Genomic DNA, 15025 nt, shown 5'->3' with positions numbered 1-15025 from the left:
GGTAAATAAATAGGAAGGAAGGACTCACCGGTGACGTCTTCGCCCACGTCCAAGCGTTGTACTTTGTATTTTCATCCTTCTGACAGTGGAAAACATAGCCAACAAACACCGTGGAACCTAAACGAATGAAAGAAAACTATCATTTGGCCACAACCAACATTCACAGATACAACACAATGTGACGTGCGGGGTTGAGGTTAAAGGTTGAGTGAAGGGCCCTCGTTTTAAACTACTTTTTTGAAAAGGATTGGGAACAAGTAAGACGTATTTAATTTATTTAATGGGAAGTAGTAAGAGCTATTGAATTTAATCTATGTATTATATTCTATTGTATTGTATTCTGTTGTATTCTTTTGGATTGTATTCACACTAACCCCACTAAAACTTCAGCCCACAAAAACTCGCCTCTGGCGCCTAGCCTCTGGCACTTAGCCTCTAACACTTAGCCTTTAACACTTAGCCTTTAACACTTAGCCTTTAACACTTAGCCTAGAAGGTGAATAAATAGGGTTAAAGGTTGAGTGAAGGGACCTCGTTTTAAACTATTTTTTTGTAAAGGAGTGGGAACAAGTAAGACGTATTTAATTTATTTAATGGGAAGTAGTAAGACTTATTAAATTTATTTAATCTACTTTTCTTCCCAGGCAAAATTTGATGTGCTGCAATTCCAAATTTCCAAAGTGAATGAAGGAATGAAGTCCTTTAAATTATGATTTTGTATAAATACTAGGCATTAACACAAAATCGACGGCACAAAATGGGCAGACTTTACTTGTTTGAAAAGGACTGGTTACAAGACAGACTTTTTTAATTTATTTAATGGGAAGAAGACTTATTTAGTTTAATTGATCTATTTTTGTTCCCTGGCAAAATTCGATTTGCTGCAATTCCAAATTTCCAAAGTGAATGAAGGAAAGAAGTCGTTTAAATTATGATTTTGTTTAAATACTAGGCATAGACACAAAATCTACGGCACAAAATGGGCAGACTTTACTTGTTTGAAGAGGACTGGTTACAAGACAGACTTTTCTGATTTATTTAATGGGAAGAAGACTTATTTAGTTTATTTAATCTATTTTTGTTCCCTGGCAAAATTGGATTTGCTGAAATTGTATTTTGCCAAATCTTGCCTTGAGACCTGATAGGAAGTATTAAACGCTTAGTTAAATCAATACAAGTTGGTAATAAGAGCGAGTAATGTTGGTTGAACCGATGAATGAAGGTTGAAAGCAATTTAAATTATGACTTTGTATAAATACTAGATATTAACAGAACATCTACTGCGCGAAATGGGCAGAGTTTACTTGTTTGAGAAGGAGTGGCTTATTCAAAACTAAGATTTATTTAATCTGTTTGTTCCCAGGCAAAATTGGATGTGATGCAATTCCAAATTTCACCACATGATGGTGCCCAATTTTGACTTCATAGGACATATTAAACACTTAGCTTGTTATTATGTTCAAGGTAATCAGATTTGTTTATTATTCTAATGGCCTCTTCAAAACTATTCTGGATTACTACTTTGGATCTATTCTACATTACTTGGCAACAACATACTCTGTAACAGATTAGGCAGTATAATCATATCTGTTAACTTGAGAGTGCCCACACTCAATCTACTTATCGTGATGTGTTAAATCAATTACTGTTAGACATTATTTGTCTGATAATCTACCAAATCTTTGAATTGAAGAATTTGTGATTTAATTAATAGCTTGTTGTTATGTTAAGGGTAATCAGACTTGTATATAATTCTAATGGCCTTCTTTTGAAAACTATTCTGAATTACAACTTTGGATCTTATATTACTTTGCAACAATCTACTCCGTGACAGATTAGGCAGTATAATCACATATGTTAACTTCAGTGCCCACACTGTATTTATTTATGGTTATTTGTTAAATCAAGTACTGTTAGACATGAAATAGGAAGTGTTTAACATAAATGTTATGGCTACTCACCATTGTAGCTCGCTCCTGGTCAATGATACGAGCCTCTTCTTGCAGTGGAAAACTTGCAGCCAACAAACACCGTGGAACCTAAAGGAATGAAATTAAACATTAACATTTCGCCTCGACCAATTTTCACACGTACAACGCAACGCGGCTACACTTCTGCTATTACAAACGTAAATCTCCTTAAACACAATGAGTGTTACTTACCGTGTACGCTCTAGACGGTCCAGTTGCAAGCAGAAAATAAAGATATTTCTGTTGATAATCGTCGCTGCTCAGTGGCTCACGGCCATCGCGCCAACAGATTTGAATTTTGGCGGAGGTTCGGGCAATTACGTCATATCCACGGCACATGACTGCGACGTAATACCCGCTTATCTGAAACGGCAGTTAAAAGTAGAGTTACATCAAGTTTTCTTGGAACCTAAACGAATGAAAGAAAACTATCATTTGGCCACAACCAACATTCACAGATACAACACAACGTGCGGGGTTGGGGTTAAAGATTGAGTGAAGGGCCCTCGTTTTAAACTACTGTTTTGAAAAGGAGTGGGAACAAGTAAGACGTATTTAATTTATTTAATGGGAAGTAGTAAGACTTATTAAATTTATTTAATCTACTTTTCTTCCCAGGCAAAATTTGATGTGCTGCAATTCCAAATTTCCAAAGTGAATGAAGGAATGAAGTCCTTTAAATTATGATTTTGTATAAATACTAGGCATTAACACAAAATCGACGGCACAAAATGGGCAGACTTTACTTGTTTGAAAAGGACTGGTTACAAGACAGACTTTTTTAATTTATTTAATGGGAAGAAGACTTATTTAGTTTAATTGATCTATTTTTGTTCCCTGCCAAAATTCGATTTGCTGCAATTCCAAATTTCCAAAGTGAATGAAGGAAAGAAGTCGTTTAAATTATGATTTTGTTTAAATACTAGGCATAGACACAAAATCTACGGCACAAAATGGGCAGACTTTACTTGTTTGAAGAGGACTGGTTACAAGACAGACTTTTCTGATTTATTTAATGGGAAGAGGACTTATTTAGTTTATTTAATCTATTTTTGTTCCCTGGCAAAATTGGATTTGCTGAAATTGTATTTTGCCAAATCTCGATTTGAGACCTGATAGGAAGTATTAAACGCTTAGTTAAATCAATACAAGTTGGTAATAAGAGCGAGTAATGTTGGTTGAACCGATGAATGAAGGTTGAAAGCAATTTAAATTATGACTTTGTATAAATACTAGATATTAACAGAACATCTACTGCGCAAAATGGGCAGAGTTTACTTGTTTGAGAAGGAGTGGCTTATTCAAAACTAAGATTTATGTAATCTGTTTGTTCCCAGGCAAAATTGGATGTGATGCAATTCCAAATTTCACCACATGATGGTGCCCAATTTTGACTTCATAGGACATATTAAACACTTAGCTTGTTATTATGTTCAAGGTAATCAGATTTGTTTATCATTCTAATGGCCTCTTCAAAACTATTCTGGATTACTACTTTGGATCTATTCTACATTACTTGGCAACAACATACTCTGTAACAGATTAGGCAGTATAATCACATATGTTAACTTGAGAGTGCCCACACTCAATCTACTTATCGTGATGTGTTAAATCAATTACTGTTAGACATTATTTGTCTGATAATCTACCAAATCTTTGAATTGAAGAATTTGTGATTTAATTAATAGCTTGTTCAGGGTAATCAGACTTGTATATAATTCTAATGGCCTTCTTTTGAAAACTATTCTGAATTACAACTTTGGATCTTATATTACTTTGCAACAATCTACTCCGTGACAGATTAGGCAGTATAATCACATATGTTAACTTCAGTGCCCACACTGTATTTATTTATGGTTATTTGTTAAATCAAGTACTGTTAGACATGAAATAGGAAGTGTTTAACATAAATGTTATGGCTACTCACCATTGTAGCTCGCTCCTGGTCAATGATACGAGCCTCTTCTTGCAGTGGAAAACTTGCAGCCAACAAACACCGTGGAACCTAAAGGAATGAAATTAAACATTAACATTTCGCCTCGACCAATTTTCACACGTACAACGCAACGCGGCTACACTTCTGCTATTACAAACGTAAATCTCCTTAAACACAATGAGTGTTACTTACCGTGTACGCTCTAGACGGTCCAGTTGCAAGCAGAAAATAAAGATATTTCTGTTGATAATCGTCGCTGCTCAGTGGCTCACGGCCATCGCGCCAACAGATTTGAATTTTGGCGGAGGTTCGGGCAATTACGTCATATCCGCGGCATTTGACTGCGACGTAATACCCGCTTATCTGAAACGGCAGTTAAAAGTAGAGTTACATCAAGTTTTCTTGGAACCTAAACGAATGAAAGAAAACTATCATTTGGCCACAACCAACATTCACAGATACAACACAACGTGCGGGGTTGAGGTTAAAGATTGAGTGAAGGGCCCTCGTTTTAAACTACTGTTTTGAAAAGGAGTGGGAACAAGTAAGACGTATTTAATTTATTTAATGGGAAGTAGTAAGACTTATTAAATTTATTTAATCTACTTTTCTTCCCAGGCAAAATTTGATGTGCTGCAATTCCAAATTTCCAAAGTGAATGAAGGAATGAAGTCCTTTAAATTATGATTTTGTATAAATACTAGGCATTAACACAAAATCGACGGCACAAAATGGGCAGACTTTACTTGTTTGAAAAGGACTGGTTACAAGACAGACTTTTTTAATTTATTTAATGGGAAGAAGACTTATTTAGTTTAATTGATCTATTTTTGTTCCCTGCCAAAATTCGATTTGCTGCAATTCCAAATTTCCAAAGTGAATGAAGGAAAGAAGTCGTTTAAATTATGATTTTGTTTAAATACTAGGCATAGACACAAAATCTACGGCACAAAATGGGCAGACTTTACTTGTTTGAAGAGGACTGGTTACAAGACAGACTTTTCTGATTTATTTAATGGGAAGAGGACTTATTTAGTTTATTTAATCTATTTTTGTTCCCTGGCAAAATTGGATTTGCTGAAATTGTATTTTGCCAAATCTCGATTTGAGACCTGATAGGAAGTATTAAACGCTTAGTTAAATCAATACAAGTTGGTAATAAGAGCGAGTAATGTTGGTTGAACCGATGAATGAAGGTTGAAAGCAATTTAAATTATGACTTTGTATAAATACTAGATATTAACAGAACATCTACTGCGCAAAATGGGCAGAGTTTACTTGTTTGAGAAGGAGTGGCTTATTCAAAACTAAGATTTATGTAATCTGTTTGTTCCCAGGCAAAATTGGATGTGATGCAATTCCAAATTTCACCACATGATGGTGCCCAATTTTGACTTCATAGGACATATTAAACACTTAGCTTGTTATTATGTTCAAGGTAATCAGATTTGTTTATCATTCTAATGGCCTCTTCAAAACTATTCTGGATTACTACTTTGGATCTATTCTACATTACTTGGCAACAACATACTCTGTAACAGATTAGGCAGTATAATCACATATGTTAACTTGAGAGTGCCCACACTCAATCTACTTATCGTGATGTGTTAAATCAATTACTGTTAGACATTATTTGTCTGATAATCTACCAAATCTTTGAATTGAAGAATTTGTGATTTAATTAATAGCTTGTTCAGGGTAATCAGACTTGTATATAATTCTAATGGCCTTCTTTTGAAAACTATTCTGAATTACAACTTTGGATCTTATATTACTTTGCAACAATCTACTCCGTGACAGATTAGGCAGTATAATCACATATGTTAACTTCAGTGCCCACACTGTATTTATTTATGGTTATTTGTTAAATCAAGTACTGTTAGACATGAAATAGGAAGTGTTTAACATAAATGTTATGGCTACTCACCATTGTAGCTCGCTCCTGGTCAATGATACGAGCCTCTTCTTGCAGTGGAAAACTTGCAGCCAACAAACACCGTGGAACCTAAAGGAATGAAATTAAACATTAACATTTCGCCTCGACCAATTTTCACACGTACAACGCAACGCGGCTACACTTCTGCTATTACAAACGTAAATCTCCTTAAACACAATGAGTGTTACTTACCGTGTACGCTCTAGACGGTCCAGTTGCAAGCAGAAAATAAAGATATTTCTGTTGATAATCGTCGCTGCTCAGTGGCTCACGGCCATCGCGCCAACAGATTTGAATTTTGGCGGAGGTTCGGGCAATTACGTCATATCCGCGGCATTTGACTGCGACGTAATACCCGCTTATCTGAAACGGCAGTTAAAAGTAGAGTTACATCAAGTTTTCTTGGAACCTAAACGAATGAAAGAAAACTATCATTTGGCCACAACCAACATTCACAGATACAACACAACGTGCGGGGTTGAGGTTAAAGATTGAGTGAAGGGCCCTCGTTTTAAACTACTGTTTTGAAAAGGAGTGGGAACAAGTAAGACGTATTTAATTTATTTAATGGGAAGTAGTAAGACTTATTAAATTTATTTAATCTACTTTTCTTCCCAGGCAAAATTTGATGTGCTGCAATTCCAAATTTCCAAAGTGAATGAAGGAATGAAGTCCTTTAAATTATGATTTTGTATAAATACTAGGCATTAACACAAAATCGACGGCACAAAATGGGCAGACTTTACTTGTTTGAAAAGGACTGGTTACAAGACAGACTTTTTTAATTTATTTAATGGGAAGAAGACTTATTTAGTTTAATTGATCTATTTTTGTTCCCTGCCAAAATTCGATTTGCTGCAATTCCAAATTTCCAAAGTGAATGAAGGAAAGAAGTCGTTTAAATTATGATTTTGTTTAAATACTAGGCATAGACACAAAATCTACGGCACAAAATGGGCAGACTTTACTTGTTTGAAGAGGACTGGTTACAAGACAGACTTTTCTGATTTATTTAATGGGAAGAGGACTTATTTAGTTTATTTAATCTATTTTTGTTCCCTGGCAAAATTGGATTTGCTGAAATTGTATTTTGCCAAATCTCGATTTGAGACCTGATAGGAAGTATTAAACGCTTAGTTAAATCAATACAAGTTGGTAATAAGAGCGAGTAATGTTGGTTGAACCGATGAATGAAGGTTGAAAGCAATTTAAATTATGACTTTGTATAAATACTAGATATTAACAGAACATCTACTGCGCAAAATGGGCAGAGTTTACTTGTTTGAGAAGGAGTGGCTTATTCAAAACTAAGATTTATGTAATCTGTTTGTTCCCAGGCAAAATTGGATGTGATGCAATTCCAAATTTCACCACATGATGGTGCCCAATTTTGACTTCATAGGACATATTAAACACTTAGCTTGTTATTATGTTCAAGGTAATCAGATTTGTTTATCATTCTAATGGCCTCTTCAAAACTATTCTGGATTACTACTTTGGATCTATTCTACATTACTTGGCAACAACATACTCTGTAACAGATTAGGCAGTATAATCACATATGTTAACTTGAGAGTGCCCACACTCAATCTACTTATCGTGATGTGTTAAATCAATTACTGTTAGACATTATTTGTCTGATAATCTACCAAATCTTTGAATTGAAGAATTTGTGATTTAATTAATAGCTTGTTCAGGGTAATCAGACTTGTATATAATTCTAATGGCCTTCTTTTGAAAACTATTCTGAATTACAACTTTGGATCTTATATTACTTTGCAACAATCTACTCGGTGACAGATTAGGCAGTATAATCACATATGTTAACTTCAGTGCCCACACTGTATTTATTTATGGTTATTTGTTAAATCAAGTACTGTTAGACATGAAATAGGAAGTGTTTAACATAAATGTTATGGCTACTCACCATTGTAGCTCGCTCCTGGTCAATGATATGAGCCTCTTCTTGCAGTGGAAAACTTGCAGCCAACAAACACCGTGGAACCTAAAGGAATGAAATTAAACATTAACATTTCGCCCGGACCAACATTCACACGTACAACGCAACGCGGCTACACTTCTGCTATTACAAACGTAAATCTCCTTAAACACAACGAGTGTTACTTACCGTGTACGCTCTAGGCAAAATTGGATGTGATGCAATTCCAAATCTATCTGAAACGGCAGTTAAAAGTAGAGTTACATCAAGTTTTCTTTTTTAATCAACACAATCATTTACAACCGTTGACCAGAAAGAATCGTCGAAATTCGACGTCCCCCACAAACGCCACGCTCACTCGCTTTTCAGGGCAACAAAAGTACTTCTTTTTAAAAACGATGAGTTGTACTTACCGTGTACGCTCTGGACGGTCCAGTTGCAAGCAGAAAATAAAAATATTTCTCTTGTTAGTCGTATGTTACCATCCGCTGTGTCTTTGTCAACATCGCCGCCATTTTCCTACTTCCTGCTGCGAGCCACGCCCACGGATTTAAATTTGGGCGGAAGCTCTTTCCATTGGCGTCGTTTTCGCGTATAGCAAATCCGATTGGTTGGGAAGGGGGCACGGTTATGCAGCCGAGGAGTCCTGTGATCGGTGGGATGTAAAGTAGGCGTCGACGTCACGTCCGCGTCACGTGACCACGACGTGGCAGACGTCAAATAGCAACCGCTGTTTTGTTTAGTAGACTTACAGTTGTTATGCATTGACATAATGGCGCACACACCAAATAGATTTAAATAAATTAAATAATTCTTCTGCCCACTCTCTTTTAAACAAGTTAACTCTCCCCGCGGATTTGAATTCCGGCGAAAGTTACGCCCATCGACGTCACGTATGTCACGTGACCACGACGTGGCAGATGTCATATAGCAACCGCTGTTTTGTTTAGTAGATTTACAGTTGTTATGCATTGGCATAATGGTGTGCACTCAAAATAGATTTAAATAAATTAAATATTTCTTCTGCCTACTCCCTTTTAAACAAGTTAACTCTGCCCACGTCCATTGACGTCTTGTCTGCGTCACGTGACCACGACGTAGCGACGTCATATAGTAACCGCTGTTTTGACCAGTAGACTTAGTTATTATGCGTTGACATAATGGCGCACTGGTTAGCATGGCCACCTCTTAAGCATGATGATGCGGGTTCGACGCCTGATCAATGTTAGCATGGAGTGAGCTGAAGTGCATGGCGCTGAAGATTTGAATCTTTGAAATGCGCTGAGGTCTGACATATCAGGCAGAATGGTTTGCCATCACGTTCAACAAAAAATAGAAACTTTCCCACTCTGATTAAAACGTCCTGTGTTCATCTACGTATTTTCGTTTTGCTGTGCATCTTTTCCCTGCCATTTCGAGAGCCCAATTGACACTCATAGTTTAAAGAAATGTGTTTGCCCATCCTACTTTGTGGAATTTCACCACATGCGCTTTTGACCAAAATACCAAATTGAACTCAAGTGAAGCCAACACGCACAACCCCCCCCCCACCCACACACACACACACACACACACACAAATGTTGATATGAACATAAAAGAGCCGCATGCGGTTCGGGAGTTGCGGCTTGGCCAAACCTGTACTATACAACTTTATTTGTATAAAATTTTCACAACAGCTGTCACACAAACAAAGCGGGAAAAACCGAAGACGTGCGTGTTCCGCCCACGCTGGATTTATTTGCACCTTTGAAAAGACACCGTATTGCCGCAGATGTGGCAAAGAGTACTTTTGGGCATCTGAGACGGAAGGATGTCCAAAGCATCACGTCACCTGCTCTGGTAGGCATGGTGGTGGGACGTTGAGGTCAACCGCTTTGGGGTTGGCTGACTCTTTGATCGCAGGATGCCACACACTTGAAGACAGAAGCAGAAAAGCAGAGCTAAATGCAAAATGTACTCACCGGTGACTCCAATTTTTTTCCCCCCTGAAGAAACAGCTGGACGGGTGGCCCCGGCTGGCCAGTGGGACTCTTGTTATTCTGACCCTTTTTAGTGCGCGTTTGGGGCAACAACCGTTTTTTGTGGCGCTCTCTTCTGGTTCAAAAGTGCCCTGCATGTGAATTTGCTTTTCCTGCCTTCTGATTGGATGAGCGCCGGTGTGACGCGGTGCCTCTGTCACCGTGGCGGGGGGTATACGTTGGCATCGGAGCGTCTGCCAACGTCTGAGACCGGCTGGCAGTGTATCGGAGGTGTCGAGTGCGGTGCCGCTGGAGCTCACTCACCAGCTGGTGTTAGGGCCACAGAATGAAGGCCAAGGAGAAGAATAGAAAGAGAAACAGAAACTTCTCCTCCAATTGTTTGATTTGTCTCTTCTGAGCTTCGATGAATTCTTTCAGCTCTTTGTTCCTCTAGGACGGACAAATGGAAAGTGGCATTCAAAAGCCAGTAAGCGTGCAAGTAAGTGCCGGGCTGGCTTTGGGCCCTTACCTGTTGCGCGCTGTGCAGCAGATCCATTCTCTCTTGGAGGATGCAAGCGTCGCGCTCCCTCAACTCGCACATCAGGGCTCGCTTCCATTGGTCCACGGCGCTCCTAAGCTCTTCTCTCTGATCCGCCGTCAGCACGTCATTCACGCCAGCGTGGCTGGCTTTTTCGCCGTCCGTGGCGGGGCAGTCCCGCTGCGGTAGCGCCTCGTACAACATGGCCTCCAGCTCCAGGATCCTCTGGGCCGCAATCCTCGTCCATCAGTGGTCCGGCGGGAGATTTGAGGGCGGCTTACCTTATGAGCCTGGTCCATGGAACACTTCCTGAAGTCCAACTCTTCATCCAGGTAGCCCTTCTGCTTGCAGAACATATCCTAGCACAGCTCAAGGTCAGAATTGTTGGGGCACATTGCCGGAGTTCCCCTTGGCTGATGTCGCGTGTCTGTCTACCTTCTCACTTTCAATGTCCAACATCTTCTGTTGAAGTGCTGACTTGGTCACTTTGATGTATTCTAACCACTGAGGAAAGGCTGCTGTCACATAAGCAGAATGCGAGAGCGTGCGTGGACGTGCGCGTTACCTTCTCGGCTAGGGTGAGAAGGGTCCTGGCGTGAATCACGACCACCTGCTCCTCGTTGGTGAGATTCTGCAAGAGCCCAAAGGCACAGCGTCAACAAGCTTCTTTCAGCGCAAAGCCTTCCAAAAGTCACATTTGAGCCGCCGAGTCTCGTGGAGTGCGAACATAAGGAGTTCGACATACACTTACGGCGTTATAGCCCAGGATGTCCAGCTTCTTCATCAGATCACTGATGACGATGTCCGGGGGAAAGGCGCAAGGAGCAATGTAAGGTGTTCTGGGACCTCGGGTTAAGGTTAGGGTTGCGAGGGACGCCTTACGTACGCTCACGCCCTCGGCCTCGCAGTAGATCTGCAAAGGGCTGAGGCCGTCTGGGAAACGGACTTGCAGAAACTTCAAGACGGGGGAGCGCCACTCCCTCTCCTGAAAGGCAGAGGCATGCATCCGTCCGTCCGTCCGTCCGTCCGTCCGTCACATCTCTGGCCTCAACACGCTTGTGCGAGTCTTCCCACCTCCAGCTCCAGGATGCGGAACTCAAGCAGTTCGTTTTGGTCTCGGATATCCTGGATGTGCTCTTTCAGACGCGCTTCTTCCGCCTCCATCCGCCTGACCTGAAAAGACAGTCAGACCTCATCTGCGGGGCTTCCCGACAGGTGTGACGCCAAGCGACTCCGCCCAGCGCCTTTCTTTCCGTCACCTTTTCGGCCAACTGCTGATTGCTCTGACGCAGCAGCTGCTTCTCCTCCACCCACTTGACATTCTAGAAGAGACAAACGCGTGGACAGCTTTGGAATGTTGTGTCATTTTCATCCACAAATTCTTTGGTTGACTGGAAAATGACATTTGCTTTTCTCCGCATTTTCCCAGCCACGTTCGGGGGGGGGGGGGGGGGGTTGGTCCAGTAATGCCAGACGGATGAGTGACTGAAGAATGTAGCTATTTTGTCTGAGAAAAAGGTGTGCTCATTGATGAGCTTACCTGTCCTTGTTGCTTCAGCGCTGACTCCAGATCTGCTACTCTGCTTTGATAGTGACCCATTTCTACCATCAGCTTTTCTCTGGTCTGAAAGGAGGAGGAGGGAGGCTCCTCCTCCTCCTTTCAGACCAGAGAACACCCGAGGCTGGGTGAGAACGGGGAGGCTGCGACCCGGCCGGGGGTTGCGGGAAGGGGCGCCACCTTGATCTCCTTCTCGGCGTCGTAGTCCCCTTTCGCTGGTCTGGGCTAGCAGAGCGTAGGCTCGTTGCAGCGCTTGATATTCTTGCGTCAGCTGGCGGTAGCGAAGCTCCGCCTCTTCATGCACACACCAATGCAACACAGCACTAGTACCAGAATCAGTCAGACCGGCGACAAAGCACCCGCGACGCAAAGACGAGTCCGATTCCAGGCTGAAGAGGAATGTTTGGTGCCAATACGCTGGCAGAAATGGCGGGCTACCTCTTCGGGTTCCGTGTCGGGGGTTCTGTCGGTGTGAAAAGACAAGGACGATCCGTCCGAGTCCACCAACACGTCTTCGTCGTAGCCGTAAAATGTTTCGATGACCTGCGGGCGCGGAAGCAAACATCTCTCTGAACAAACTGAAGCGACACCTCACGATGAATCGACGAGAGGAACGATAGCGAGAAAAAGGCCATTTCATCTTGCGCAACACCAAGCAGCCGCAAACAAACAGACTCACCTTGCAGGACCTCACGCTTTGTTCCTCCTCAGAGATTCTCGACGTCGGTATCGTAGCATCAAATCTCTCTCCTGTCGACACAAATAATCCGCCTTTGAGATTCTTTGGATGCAAAGGGAACGAACGGCTCCGGCGCAGAAACAAACGCGACTCACAATGACATTTCTGACATGAGCTCCTGTCTCCAGAGCCTGAAAAACACGTCACCGGCGATGATTGGAGGGACGCTCGTCTTTTCCAAAAGTGACAACTACAGGGTGTGTCAGGGTTTTCCAGATTATCTTTATCGTATCATTGTGTTGCTTTGACTTTGACTGCGACCTGTAATAAATAATATTATTTATCCCTTATTTATCCCTATCGCTTATCCCTTCCTACACAAAGTCGTAAAACACCCCTTGCTATGTTTTGACTAGAGGTCAAGGGCTTCCTCTATTCAATCCACTCTTACACCCACCCTGTTTCTCTTAATTAAAATGCTCGTGCAGGAGCCGAGAGTCAGACTTCATTCGTACAACGGATGGACTCTCCACCTGCAGGTGTCCAAAAGAACTTACTTGTCTCCCGTGTGGTTCTTGCAAAATAAGTTGGAGCGAGCGCAACTCTAACAGGGTGCATTTTGCCACTAGCTGCCTACGGACAATGACGTCGCGCTCGCGGCTCATGGTTGACGGGCTGAGCAGCCGGGCAAGTCCGTCGTTTTCAGCGCACAGCGAGTGGCAAAGGCGCTGACAAAACGGGAGCTTTGAGCTGCTGAAAACGGCAAAACAAGTCTAAAGCGTGTTCAAACGCGTGCGCACAATGCTCCTGCTTGAAAGGTCGGAATTTAAGGGGCCAATTTTTTGGATGGCGGCCGCCGGCCAAGCTTTGGACAGAAAAGGTTTCCTGGCGACAGCGAGCGAGCGCGGCGCTGCCGTACGTGCACCGAGTCGCCTGCCTGAAGACCTTGGACAAGTCGTCGATGATGTGCCGCTGCTCCACAACTTGAAGGAACTCCATTTCACCGTCCTGCTGGCCGCAACCGCGGTCCAGGTCATTGAGCGAACTAGGCCTTCTCTGTGGAACACAAATGCAGTGGACTCTGTTGGCACGCCGCCGTTGTCCGCGTCGACTTACCAAGCTTGCCATCTCCTCGTTCTCCTGGGTGACAAAGCGCACTTTGTTTTCAAGGCGACACAGCACCAGCGAGAGTTCTTCATTCTTCCTGCTCAGGCGTTTGTTTTTGTACAGGAGTGGCAGAAACTGGCTTTCTGTTTCTCTCAGTCGCTTTAGCTGCAAGCATGAAGTGCGGGATGTGAAAGACGCACAACACGCGGGCCAGAACGTATCCATTCCTTTTGCATCGGTTTGAACGGAATCGTGGCTTTGGCTCCCAATAAAAGACATCTACCAGGCAACCGACTCGCCGCGCCGCTCAACTAATAAGCAAGCGCAATGGGTGCCTCGCTGGATGGCGCGCATCAAACGTAGCGCAAACCTTCAAGCGTGCCGTCAATAAATTACCAGTTCATTGCGCTCTTCAGAAAGCAGGGCGTTTCGATCCTCCAGTTTCCTGATGACTGCGCTGAGCTCAGCGATTTTCAGATGAAACCGTCGCGTGTCCCGATCCTCCTGAGACTGAAAACGCCCCGCAACACACACACACAAGCACTCGTTCAAAGTTCAAAACTGTTTTTGTGCTACCTTCCTCCAGCAACGAACTAAGTCATGCGTACTGCAAGTGTGTGATGAGGTGGCTTACGCAATGAAGAGGATTGCTAGTAGCGGCGTTGACCCCACTTCCAGGGTAGTTTAGGCCCGCCCTTTGGGAATCCCTCAGGGCAGCGATCTGCTGCTCGGCAGCCTGAGTCTGCAGCTGAAGGCGGTGGACGTGGCCGGCCCCAGGGCTTCATCCAAAACACTAACCGCTCTGTCTTTCAGCTTGATCTCATCCGTCTGGATGTACAAACGGGGAGCGCTCAGGCAGGCGGGCAAACTCATTTGCCAGAATTGTGACAAAAACAAAGAGAGCAACCGGCCAATTTTTTTCTTGAATCGACTAGAACACCTTTGCTGTGACAAAAGCGAAGCGAGCAACCGGACATTTTCTTCTTGTGAAATAGAATAGAATAGAATGCCTTAGGTGTCATTGCACTGCAGGTATACAACGAAATTGGGAACATAGCCACGCACCGCGCATCTGATCAGTCCTACCAGTCGGCGGATCTCCCTCTCGCAGTCTCTCTTGGTTCGGCTCAGCTCCTCCCGATGCTGGTGATGAGCCGATCGGAGCTCGGCCGCTCGGGACTGCCAGGCCTGCTGGGCCGCTGCCAGGGCTTCTTCCGCGCTCCTGGTGGAGGCGACACCGCTCGGTCTCCCGACACCGCCGCGTCTCCTCCACCTCCGCCAGCAAAGCGCCCCCCCTCCTCACCTGAGCAGACATTGCGCCACACCGGGCCGTTGAGACCGCAACGGAGCGCCGCGACGCTTACTGGGGACAAGCTACACAATACGGTAGCGGCCGCATCGA

At 42.9% G+C, this 15025-nt stretch overlaps 1 long non-coding RNA gene across 1 annotated transcript; it reads right to left on the bottom strand.

The window, feature by feature from the left end:
* Positions 1-12015: 12015 nt before the first annotated feature.
* LOC148377170 (uncharacterized) lies at positions 12016-12810 on the bottom strand. Its single transcript, XR_015856927.1, has 4 exons — positions 12672-12810; positions 12517-12587; positions 12276-12380; positions 12016-12131 (listed from the first exon to the last, which is right to left on the bottom strand). It is a non-coding gene; the product is annotated as an uncharacterized LOC148377170 (long non-coding RNA).
* Between the last annotated feature and the right edge of the window lie 2215 nt (positions 12811-15025).

Source organism: Syngnathus floridae, unplaced genomic scaffold (assembly GCF_059516105.1).
Source record: "Syngnathus floridae isolate MCC-2025c unplaced genomic scaffold, RoL_Sflo_1.0 HiC_scaffold_322, whole genome shotgun sequence".
Lineage (NCBI taxonomy): Eukaryota > Metazoa > Chordata > Actinopteri > Syngnathiformes > Syngnathidae > Syngnathus > Syngnathus floridae.
The sequence above is the reverse complement of the archived record's forward strand: the minus strand, read 5'-3'. Positions and strand labels throughout refer to the sequence as shown.